Source organism: Pseudophryne corroboree, chromosome 4 (assembly GCF_028390025.1).
Source record: "Pseudophryne corroboree isolate aPseCor3 chromosome 4, aPseCor3.hap2, whole genome shotgun sequence".
Taxonomy (NCBI): Eukaryota; Metazoa; Chordata; class Amphibia; order Anura; family Myobatrachidae; genus Pseudophryne; species Pseudophryne corroboree.
This window is the reverse complement of record NC_086447.1, coordinates 326,185,514-326,198,158: the sequence shown is the minus strand read 5'-3', so window position 1 is coordinate 326,198,158 and position 12,645 is coordinate 326,185,514. Positions and strand designations below refer to the sequence as shown.

At 50.0% G+C, this 12,645-nt stretch overlaps 1 protein-coding gene across 27 annotated transcripts in view; it reads left to right on the top strand.

Annotated features, from left to right (window-relative positions):
• The window catches only part of DLG1 (discs large MAGUK scaffold protein 1), a 1,011,951-nt gene that overhangs the window by 640,070 nt on the left and 359,236 nt on the right, over positions 1–12,645 (top strand). The gene's annotated exons all lie outside the window — the stretch shown is intronic.

The following is a 12,645-nucleotide window of genomic DNA, read 5'->3' as shown; positions in this document are numbered from 1 at the left end:
AGCAGGCTGTGTCTGATAGACGTCTCTGCTGCAGCTCCATCACCCCCAGCGACGCTGTATACTCCCGCGCCGCGGTTGCTGGGTCACTACAGCAGTGGCGCTGGCTTCTTCCTCTCTCTGCCCGTGAGTCACACACACACACTCCGCCGTCTCCCGGATCACGGGGCCACTAACAAGGGGTAGGTAAGGGGCTTCTGTGCCGCACTTTGCACCGCGATTCAGATTTGATTAAGGCGATACTGCTCATTCTTCAGGTGGTTGATGATTCCTGAGCCTGAGATTGTCTCCAAGAAACCTGATAGGTTTAAGCGTAAGAAGGTGATTAAGCAGGTTCTACCCTACTCTAAACACCTGATTGACATATGTCAGGAGTCCTGGGAAAATCCGGGGACAAAGTGTACACCGAATAAGAAACTGTTGGCTCGCTATCCTCTCTCTGCGGAGGTGTGTAAAAATTGGGAAACCCCTCCGCCTGTAGATTCTCATGTGGCATGTATGGTTGTTTCCTCTGCCCTGCCAGTAACTACCATCACCTTTCTGAAGGAACCGACCGATCGTCGGGTGGAGGGCTGTTTAAAAGCGATTTATACCCTTTCTGGGGCTGTACAAAGGCCAACTATTGCAGCGACTTGAGCTTCTGAAGCTGTTGAGGTGTGGGCTCAGGAATTCGAGGCAGAACTACCTTCTGAAGCATCTGAGCATGCTGGACAATGTCTCTCATATATTGCCACGGCTTCTCTGTACCTTAAGGAGGCGGCCTTCGATGCCGGGGTGCTCGCGGCCAAGGCCTCTACTGCGTCTGTTTTGGCCAGACGTATCCTTTGGTTGAGATCCTGGTCGGTGGATTTGGATTCCAGAAAAACCCTGGAGGTACTTCCTTTCAAGGGAGACATTCTCTTTGGAGAAGACCTCAATAAGATTGTGGCTGATCTGGCTACTGCTAAAACAGCTTGCCTACCTAGTAAGGCTCCTTCAGCACAGAAGGCTAAAAGTACTTTCCCTCTGCCCTTTCGTACTCCAGGTAAAGCAAAAGGTCAGGCGTACCCAAAGGAAGCCGGTACTTCCAGGCCTGCCAAGCCCAGACCGAAGCATGATTGGGACGCCTGTCAGCGAGCTTCAAAAACTGATAAGCCGCCTGCATGACAGGGTGGGGGTCGACTTCTAGGTTTTACCCAGGATTGGTTGAAGACCACTTCGGATACCTGGGTGAGGGAAGTCGTTGCCCAAGGTTACGCCATACCCTTCAAGAATCGCCCCCCCCCCCCCCCCCCCCTCATCGTTTTTGCCTAACAGATGTGCATCTGGATCCGGCAAAAGCAAACACGTTGCACTCGGTGGTACATTCCCTCCTGTCCACAGGAGTGGTGGTACAGGTGCCTCTGACTCAGAGGGGCTAGGGGTTCTATTCACCGCTGTTTCTAGTCCCGAAACCGAACGGGTCCTCGCGACCCATTCTCAATCTGAAGTCCTTGAACAAGCATGTGCGAATTTCCAAGTTCTGTATGGAAATGATGCGCTCTATTGTTCTGGCCATGGAGCCTGGGGACTATATGGTCTCCCTGGACATACAGGATGCCTACCTACATATTCCTATTGCGGTATCTAATCAGCAGTACCTGCGGTTTGCAGTGGGCAACCTTCATTACCAATTTCGGGCGTTACCTTTTGGTTTGACAACTGCCCTGCGGGTCTTCACCAAGGTTATGGGGGTCATGACTGTCACGCTACGCCGTCGAGGGGTCAGGATACTACCATACCTAGACTATTTATTGATCCTGGCGAGTTCCCCAGAACTTCTCCTGTGTCAACTCGATTTGACAATCCAGTGCATGAAAGCCCACGGATGGCTGATCAACTGGAAGAAATCCTCCCTGGTTCCGGCTCGGAGCATGGTACACCTGGCAGCGTTATTGGACACCCACAACCAGCGGTTGTTCCTGTCTCAGGAGAAAGTCCTGAAGCTTCAGGACAAGATCCGATGCTTCCTATCCCATCCGCAAGTGTCGATCCATTTGGCGATGCAAGTGCTAGGTCCCATGGTGTCAGCTTTCGACATGGTGGAGTATGCTCAATTCCATTCTCGCCCTCTGCAGAAGTTGATTCTGTCCAAGTGGGATGGCCTGCTCCACTGGATCAGATCTCACATGATCTCCCTATCTCCGGAGGTCCGTCTGTCCCTGAGTTGGTGGCTTCAGGACCAACGATTGAGCAGGGGTCGTCCCTTCTGGATATCCAACTGGGTCCTGCTGACAACGGATGCCAGTCTGAGAGGTTGGGGCGCGGTGTTGGAACAACACTCTCTCCACGGTCGGTGGACCGAGGAGGACCGAGGAGTAGTTTCTACTCCCGATAAACATTCTGGAACTGCCGGCAGTGTTCAATGCGTTGACAATGGCCCAGCATCTGATACAGAGCAGACCTGTTCAAGTACAATCGGACAACGCCACCCCGCTGGCGTACATCAATCATCCGGGCGGCACTCGAAGCCACATGGCAGTGAGGGAAGTATCAAGGATTCTTCAGTGGGCAGAACGCCATCTGCCGGCCAGATCAGCAGTGTTCATTCCGGGCATTCTGAACTGGGAGGTGGACTATCTCAGTCGTCAGGACGTGCACGCCGGAGAGTGGAGCCTACATCCAAAGGTGTTTCAATTTCTCTGGACAAGTGGGGTCTCCCAGATGTGACCTGATGGCGTCTCGACACAATCACAAGGTTCCGGTCCTTGGAGCACGGACAAGGGATGCTCGAGCGGCATTCGTGGATGCTCTATCAATCCCGTGGAACTTTTGGCTGCCGTATGTGTTCCCTCCGGTGACCCTCCTGCCCAGAGTAATACGGAAGTTCAAGCAAGAAGGAGGAAACCTACTTCTAGTTGCTCCACCGTGGCCCAGGCGGCACTGGTTCTCCGATCTACAGGGCCTCTCGTTCCCTTCTACTTCCACAACGACCAGACCTCCTTGTTCAGGTCCCTTGTGTTTACCAGGATTTGGCCCATCTGGCTTTGACGGCATGGCTCTTGAAGCTTCCGTCCTGAGGGCCAAGGGTTTTTCTGAGGCGGTCCTTCAAACTATGTTGAAGGCCCGTAAGCCGGCTTCTGCTCTGATGTACAATAGGGTCTGGAATGCTTAATTTACGTGGTGTGCGTCTCACAATCATGATGTTTTCAAGTTTAGTACGGCCAAACTATTGGCTTTTCTACAACAAGGCCTGGATTTAGGCCTGCGTCTGGCCTCCCTCGAGGTTCACATCTCGGCCTTGTCGGTTTGGTTTCATAGAAAGATCGCTATCCTACCTGATGTCCATACATTCACTCAGGGTGTGCTGAGGATTCAGCCTCCTTATGTGCCACCTGTGGCCCCTTGGTATCTGTCGGTGGTTTTGGAGGCTTTACAAGAGTCTCCGTTTGAGCCTCTAACCTCTGCTGACCTTAAGTGGCTTTCCCTTAAGTTGTTGTTTTTGCTGGCTATTGCTTCAGCTAGAAAGGTCTCGAACTTGGGTGCCTTATCCTATAAGTCCCCCCATTTGATTTTTCACCGTGACCGGGCGGTTCTTCGGACAAGCCCAGGTTATTTACCCAAGGTGGTGTCTTCTTTCCACCTTAAGCAGGAGATTGTTTTTCCGGCCTTTAATTCTCCTGTGGCGTCGTCTAAAGAGCGGTCTTTAGATGTGGTACCGGCTCTCCGTATCTATGTGAAGAGAACTTTCTCCGTTAGGAAATCCAATTCTCTTTTTGTGTTTGGTTTTCACAAATGTGGCTGGTCTGCTTCTAAGCAGACATTGGCCAGATGGATTAGAATGGTGATTGCACATGCTTATGTCCAGGCTGGTCGTCCGGTTCCTGCCACCATCAAAGCCCATCCTACTCGGTCGGTTGGACCTTCTTGGACGGCCCACCGTGGTTCGACCCTTGAACAATTGTGCAAGGCGGCTGCGTGGTCCTCAAGGAACACGTTTATTAGGTTCTATGCCTTTGATACTGCCGCTTCCCAGGATGCTTCCTTTGGACACCGGCATCTTGTGCCCGCTACAGTGCGTCCCCTCCCATAAAGAACTGCTTTAGGACATCCCAGATGTTATTCCTTGTGGAGCCCAGTGTACCCCATAGCAGAAAACGAGATTCATAGTAAGAACTTACCGTTGTTAAATCTTTTTCTGCGAGGTACACTTAGGGAGGCCAATCCCGGGATTCGGTATTGAAAAACGGTCAATCCCGGGATCCCGGGATTGCAGTAGGGATTAGAGAAAGTTGTAGGGAGCAGCGCTGGAGGGAGTGGAGTGTGTAGGTAGCGGTGCGGGAGGTAGGGAGTGTGTAGGTAGTGGTGCGGGAGGTAGGGAGGGTGTAGGTAGCGGTGCGGGAGGTGGGGAGGGTGTAGTAGGTAGCGGTGCGGGACTCAGGACAGAGGGTGTAGGTTGCGGCAGGGAGGGAGGAAGGCTGCACGGAGGGAGAGAGGATCATGTGTGTAAGTAATAGTACTTACTATTAGATGGGCGGCAACCATTAACACACTGAACGCGGCGGCATTTCAAATGAAGCGCCGGCCGCCAGCCAACCAGAGCTGGCGGATCGGCAGCCAATCAGGGAAGGGGCCGCAGCAGTCGCTCCTGATTGGCTGCCGCTTCCCTGATTGGCTGCCGGTCCGCCAGCTCTGATTGGCTGGCGGCCGGCGCTACATTTGAAGTGCCGCGTGCGTTCAACTTGTTCATGGCAGCTGCAAGCCTAAATGAGTAAGTATTATTACTTACACAACCACCCTCCCGCCGCCGCGCATGCGCAGAATAATCCTGTGAATCCCAGGATTGGATGCTCCAATCCCGGGATTCAAATCCCGGCATTTTTGGGCCCAAATCCCGGGATCCCGCCGATCCCGGGATTGGCCTCCCTAGATACACTGGGCTCCACAAGGCGCCCACCCTGACGCACTTAGCTTCTTTGGGTTGGTTTGGCATAGCCGCTGACACCCTCTCCTGCGGTGAGTGTGTGGTGTAATTGGCTACGAGTGGTTGTCGTCTCTGGTACCTGCTACTGCATTGGGCTGGTTAACTAAACTGAGCTCACTGGCATGGAGGCGACGCTGTAAATCTTGGGAACAGTCAAAGCTTTGAGCCTGTTGGTGCCTCGGATCAAGATCCTACTCTACACCCCGATGTTATTCCTTGTGGAGCACAGTGTACCTCGCAGAAAGAGATTTAACAACGGTAAGTTCTTACCATCAATCTCGTTTTCAAGGGGTGTGGTATGGTGGGTCGACAGTAACTAAGTCGACAGGTTAAAAGGTCGACATGAGTTTTCTATGAGTCGTTTACAGTGACCAGGAACCCCAATTAGTGCACTGTGTCCCCTCGCATGGCTCGCTTCACTCGCCATGCTACGGGCAAGGTGCCTCGCTTTGCTAATGTTGCACTCGTCACAGGTTACTATTCCCAATCGTAGTCCGCGTGGATTGTTAAGTATGAAAAGGTTCAAAAAGAGAAAATGAATGTGAAAAACTCATGTCGACATTTTGACCTGGCAACCTAGAGACCCTGTCGACCTAGTTACTGTTGACCTAGAGACCAGATACCCTTTCCAGAGTGTCCTAATAACAGGTTAAAATAGTAATAAAAAAGGCCATCCCTTCCGTATTTATTTTAGTAGTGGCCAGCCTGTAATTTTGCTGTACAGGTTGAGTCTCCCTTATCCAAAATGCTTGGGACCAGAGGTATTTTGGATATCTGATTTTTCCGTATTTTGGAATAATTGCATACCATAATGAGATATCATGGTGATGGGACCTAAATCTAAGCACAGAATGCATTTATGTTACATATACACCTTATACACACAGCCTGAAGGTCATTTTATCCAATATTTTTTATAACTTTGTGCATTAAACAAAGGTGTGCACATACACACAATTCATTTATGTTTCATATACACCTTATACACACAGCCTGAATGTCATTTAATACAATATTTTTAATAACTTTGTGTATTAAACAAAGTTTGTGTACATTGAGCCATCAAAAAACAAAGGTTTCATTATCTCAGTCTCACTCAAAAAATTCTGTATTTCGGAATATTCCGTATTTCGGAATATTTGGATATGGGATACTCAACCTGTAACAGTATCTATAGTTTATTTAAACTGACAAACTACTCTAAGGGGCAGACTCGACTATTTGTCATTCTGAACCTATTCAAAATGCTGCATTCCCGCGCGTTAAGCCCCAGAAGGTGCACTTAATGCATTAGGCGCTGCAAGGAAAAAATCTGTATGAAATGCACCCTCTGGGACTCAATGGGCCTGATTCAGATGTAGTTGGCGTTGCTATCGCCGCAGCTTACATAGAAGCAACTGCAATAGCTCTGATATGGCAAAGCAGCAGAAGGCACCATGTATTACGCAGTATCTGATCTTCCCTGACACCACCGGCTGGCTGTGTGACCCACGGGTATATGCAAGCCAGCCGTTTGCACATACTGACTGTCTGATGCCGCAGTACAACTGAAGCCACAGACCTTTACTGCACATGCAGAGCACGTGTCCAATGCATGTGTAAAGTACCGAGCAAATGGTACTTTGTGGCATATGCCGCTACTCCAACCACATCTGAATTAGGTCCAATGTGCAGCTTAACCCATAGATTCCTGCACTTAATGTGGAATCTATGGGTTATAGCGCATGACCCATGTGTTTACTGCACAGGAAAAATGCTGAATAATTAAATATTTCTGGGTTTTAAACCTGGCATTGCCGTAAACGGGATCCGGTCTCTAGGTTGACAAGACTTGGGTCGACAGTGTCGAGGTCGACCACTATTGGTCGACAGTAAGTAGGTCGACATGGTTTCTAGGTCGACATGACAAAAGGTAGACAGGAGTTTTGCACATTATTTTCTCTGACGTCCTAGTTGATGCTGGGAACTCCGTAAGGACCATGGGGAATAGACGGGCTCCGCAGGAGACTGGGCACTCTAAAGAAAAGATTAGGTACTATCTGGTGTGCACTGGCTCCTCCCTCTATGCCCCTCCTCCAGACCTCAGTTAGAATCTGTGCCCGGCCAGAGCTGGGTGCTCCTAGTGGGCTCTCCTGAGCTTGCTAGTAAAGAAAGTATTTGTTAGGTTTTTTATTTTCAGTGAGCTTCTGCTGGCAACAGACTCACTGCTACGTGGGACTAAGGGGAGAGAAGCAAACCTACCTGCTTGCAGCTAGCTTGTGCTTCTTAGGCTACTGGACACCATTAGCTCCAGAGGGTTCGAACACAGGCACCTGTCCTCGATCGTCCGTTCCCGGAGCCGCGCCGCCGTCCCCCTCGCAGAGCCAGAAGAACAGATGCTTGAAGACGACGAAATCGGCGGCTGAAGACTCCTGTCTTCATTAAGGTAGCGCACAGCACCGCAGCTGTGCTCCATTGCTCCCAGCACACTTACACACTCCGGTCACTGTAGGGTGCAGGGCGCTGGGGGGGGCGCCCTGGGCTGCAATTGTAGTACCTTTTGGCATAAAAATACATATATACAGTCTGGCACTGTATATATGTAAAAAACCCCGCCATTATTTTACACAGAAAGCGGGACAGAAGCCCGCCACTGAGGGGGCGGGGCCTTTTCCTCAGCACACCAGTGCCATTTTTTCTTCACAGCTCCGCTGGAAGCAGCTCCCCAGGCTCTCCCCTGCAGTATCCAGGTACAAGACGGGTTAAAAAGAGAGGGGGGGCACATAAATTTAGGCGCAAATAAGACTTATAAAGCAGCTATTGGGTAAATCACTTATTGTCAGTGAAAATCCCTGTGTTATATAGCGCTGTGGTGTGTGCTGGCATACTCTCTCTCTGTCTCCCCAAAGGACTTTGTGGGGTCCTGTCCTCAGTCTGAGCATTCCCTGTGTGTGTGCGGTGTGTCGGTATGGCTGTGTCGACATGTTTGATGAGGAAGGTTACGTGGAGGTGGAGCAAGGGCAGATAAGTGTGGTGTCGGGGCCGACACCTGATTGGATGGATATGTGGAAGGTCTTAAATGACAATGTAAACTCCTTACATAAAAGGTTTGATGACGCTGCAGCCTTGGGACAGCCGGGGTCTCAGCCCGCGCCTGCCCAGGCGACTCAGAAACCGTCAGGGGCTCATAAACGCCCTCTATCTCAGATGGTTGACACAGATGTCGACACGGAGTCCGACTCCAGTGTCGACGATGATGAGGCACATTTACAGTCTAAAATGACCAAGGCCATCCGATACATGATTGTTGCAATGAAAGATGTATTACACATTTCTGAGATTAACCCTGTTAATACCAAGAGGGTTTATATGTTTGGGGAGAAAAAGCAGCCAGTGACTTTTCCCCCATCTGATGAATTAAATGAATTGTGTGAAGAAGCGTGGAGTTCCCCTGATAAGAAATTAGTGATTTCTAAGAGGTTACTGATGGCGTACCCTTTCCCGCCAACGGACAGGTTACGTTGGGAAACATCCCCTAGGGTGGACAAGGCGCTGACATGCTTATCTAAAAAGGTGGCCCTGCCGTCTCAGGATACGGCCGCCCTAAAGGAGCCTGCGGATAGAAAGCAGGAAGCTATCCTGAAGTCAGTGTATACACACTCTGGTACTCTACTGAGACCTGCTATTGCTTCAGCCTGGATGTGTAGTGCTGTAGCAGCGTGGACAGATACTCTGTTAGACGACATAGATTCCCTCAACAGAAATACTGTTTTGCTAACCCTGGGCCATATCAAAGACGTCGTCTTATATATGCGGGATGCTCAGAGGGATATTTGCCTGCTGGGCTCTAGAATTAATGCTATGTCCATTTCTGCCAGGAGGGTCTTATGGACTCGGCAATGGACAGGAGATGCTGATTCTAAAAAACACATGGAGGTTTTGCCTTATAAAGGTGAGGAATTGTTTGGGGACGGTCTGTCGGACCTCGTGTCTACAGCGACAGCTGGAAAGTCGACTTTCTTGCCTCAGGTTTCCTCACAGCCTAAGAAAGCACCGTATTATCAAATGCAGTCCTTTCGTTCCCAGAAAGGCAAGAGAGTCAGGGGCGCATCCTTTCTTGCCAGAGGCAGGGGTAGAGGTAAGAAGCTGCACCATGCAGCCAGTTCCCAGGAACAAAAGTCCTCCCCTGCTTCCACTAAGTCCACCGCATGATGTTGGGGCTCCACAGGCAGAGCCAGGTGTGGTGGGGGCGCGTCTCCGAATATTCAGCAACCAGTGGGTTCGCTCACAGGTGGATCTCTGGGCTATACAAATTGTATCTCAGGGATACAAGCTGGAATTCGAAGCGACTCCCCCCTGCCGTTACCTCATATCAGCCTTGCCAGCTTCCCCCATGGAAAGGGAGGTAGTACTGGCGGCAATTCACAAGCTGTACCTCCAGCAAGTGATTATCAGGGTCCCCCTCCTTCAACAGGGAAGGGGTTACTATTCCACAATGTTTGTGGTACCGAAACCGGACGGTTCTGTGAGACCCATTCTGAATTTAAAATCCTTGAACACTTATATAAAGAAGTTCAAGTTCAAAATGGAATCGCTCAGAGCGGTTATTGCAAGCCTGGAAGAGGGGGATTTTATGGTGTCGCTGGACATCAAAGATGCTTACTTGCATGTCCCCATTTACCCACCTCACCAGGAGTACCTCAGGTTTGTGGTACAGGACTGTAATTACCAGTTCCAGACGTTGCCGTTTGGCCTGTCCACGGCACCGAGAATATTTACCAAGGTAATGGCCGAAATGATGATACTCCTTCGGCAGAAGGGAGTTATAATTATCCCGTACTTGGACGATCTCCTCATAAAGGCGAGGTCCAGGGAGCAGTTGTTGATCAGCGTAGCACTCTCTCAGGAAGTGTTGCAACAGCACGGCTGGATTCTGAATGTTCCAAAGTCGCAGCTGATTCCTACGACGCGTCTACTTTTCCTGGGCATGATTCTGGACACAGAACAGAAGAAGGTGTTTCTCCCGGTGGAGAAGGCCCAGGAATTAGCATCTCTGGTCAGGAACCTCCTGAAACCAAAACAGGTATCGGTGCATCACTGCACGCGAGTCCTGGGAAAGATGGTGGCTTCATACGAAGCCATTCCCTTCGGCAGGTTCCATGCGAGGATCTTTCAGTGGGATCTGTTGGACAAGTGGTCCGGATCGCATCTTCAGATGCATCGGCTGATCACCCTGTCCCCAAAGGCCAGGGTGTCTCTTCTGTGGTGGCTGCAGAGTGCTCACCTTCTCGAGGGCCGCAGGTTCGGCATACAGGACTGGGTCCTGGTGACCACGGATGCAAGCCTCCGAGGATGGGGGGTAGTCACTCAGGGAAGAAACTTCCAAGGGCTGTGGTCAAGTCTGGAGACTTCGCTACACATAAATATACTGGAACTAAGGGCCATTTACAACGCCCTGAGTCAAGCAGAGCCCCTGCTTCGAAACCGGCCAGTGCTGATTCAGTCAGAAAACATCACGGCGGTCGCCCATGTAAACCGCCAGGGCGGCACAAGAAGCAGGATGGCAATGGCGGAAGCCACAAAGATTCTTCGGTGGGCGGAGAATCACGTGCAAGCACTGTCAGCAGTGTTCATTCCGGGAGTGGACAACTGGGAAGCAGACTTCATTCCGGATGAAGTTATTCCTACGCTGATAAAGGCTAGGAAAGACGTGACAGCAAAGCATTATCACCGCATATGGCGGAAATATGTTGCTTGGTGTGAGGCCAGGAAGGCCCCTACAGAGGAATTCTAGCTGGGTCGTTTCCTGCACTTCCTACAGTCAGGGGTGATTATGGGCCTAAAATTGGGGTCCATAAAGGTCCAGATTTAGGCCCTCTCCATTTTCTTTCAAAAAGAACTGGCTTCACTGCCTGAGGTTCAGACGTTTGTTAAGGGAGTGCTGCATATTCAGCCCCCTTTTGTGCCACCAGTGGCACCCTGGGATCTTAACGTTGTGTTGGATTTCCTGAAATCCCACTGGTTTGAGCCACTTAGGACCGTGGAACTAAAGTATCTCACGTGGAAAGTGGTCATGCTGTTGGCCTTAGCTTCGGCTAGGCGTGTGTCGGAATTGGCGGCTTTGTCATGTAAAAGCCCATATCTGATCTTCCATATAGACAGGGCAGAATTGAGGACACGTCCCCAATTTCTCCCAAAGGTGGTATCATCCTTTCATTTGAACCAACCTATTGTGGTGCCTGCGGCTACTCTGGACTTGGAGGACTCCAAGTTACTGGACGTAGTCAGGGCTTTGAAAATATGTTTCCAGAACGGCTGGAGTCAGGAAGACTGACTCGCTTTTTATCCTGCATGCACCCAACAAGCTGGGTGCTCCTGCTTCAAAGCAAACTATTGCTCGCTGGATCTGTAGCACGATTCAGCTGGCTCATTCTGCGGCTGGATTGCCGCATCCGAAATCAGTAAAAGCCCATTCCACAAGGAAGGTGGGCTCTTCTTGGGCGGCTGCCCGAGGGGTCTCGGCTTTACAGCTTTGCCGAGCGGCTACTTGGTCGGGTTCAAACACATTTGCAAAGTTCTACAAGTTTGATACCCTGGCTGAGGAGGACCTTGTGTTCGCTCATTCAGTGCTGCAGAGTCATCCGCACTCTCCCGCCCGTTTGGGAGCTTTGGTATAATCCCCATGGTCCTTACGGAGTTCCCAGCATCCACTAGGATGTCAGAGAAAATAAAAATTTACTCACCGGTAATTCTATTTCTCGTAGTCCGTAGTGGATGCTGGGCGCCTGTCCCAAGTGCGGCCTTTCTGCAATACGTGTATATAGTTATTGCTTAAATAAGGGTTATTGTTATGAGCCATCCGTTCAGTGAGGCTCAGTTGTTGTTCATACTGTTAACTGGGTAAGGTTATCACAAGTTGTACGGTGTGATTGGTGTGGCTGGTATGAGTCTTACCCTGGATTCAAATTTCCTTTCCTTGTAATGTCAGCTCTTCCGGGCACAGTTATCCTAACTGAGGTCTGGAGGAGGGGCATAGAGGGAGGAGCCAGTGCACACCAGATAGTACCTAATCTTTTCTTCAGAGTGCCCAGTCTCCTTCGGAGCCCGTCTATTCCCCATGGTCCTTACGGAGTTCCCAGCATCCACTACGGACTACGAGAAATAGAATTACCGGTGAGTAAATTCTTATTTTTCATTTTTTTTACTTATTCATACTTTACGATCCACGTGGACTACAGTTGGGAACGGTAACCTTCGCTCGCCATGCGAGGGGATACGGTGCACTAATTGGAGTTCCCCGTCACTCTACAAAGAAAACGACACAAAAAAGTTTTTTTTAAAAAGCCTCATGTCGACCTAGTAACCATGTCGACCAATAGTGGTTGACCTAGACACTGTCGACCTAAGTCTATTCTATCTAACATACCATACCATACCCACCGTAAACACAGCAGGTATTTGAATCTGCCAAAATATAAACATACAGTATAAGTGTCAGGTACATATTTATTGGCAAGCTGCTCAATCAGATTGTGATGTCACTCAGATGCTAAAAGGGAGGGGTAATTCTGTGTAAGAAAAAACATTTTGCTATACCTAATGCACACTGAGTGAAAAATAACACTACATCATATCAGATAATACAGATACACATCTTGGTTGCATATATCTGCAGGTATAGGGCTAAGCACCCAGGCCGAGCGGCAAGGTGTGTCTGTCACAAATTG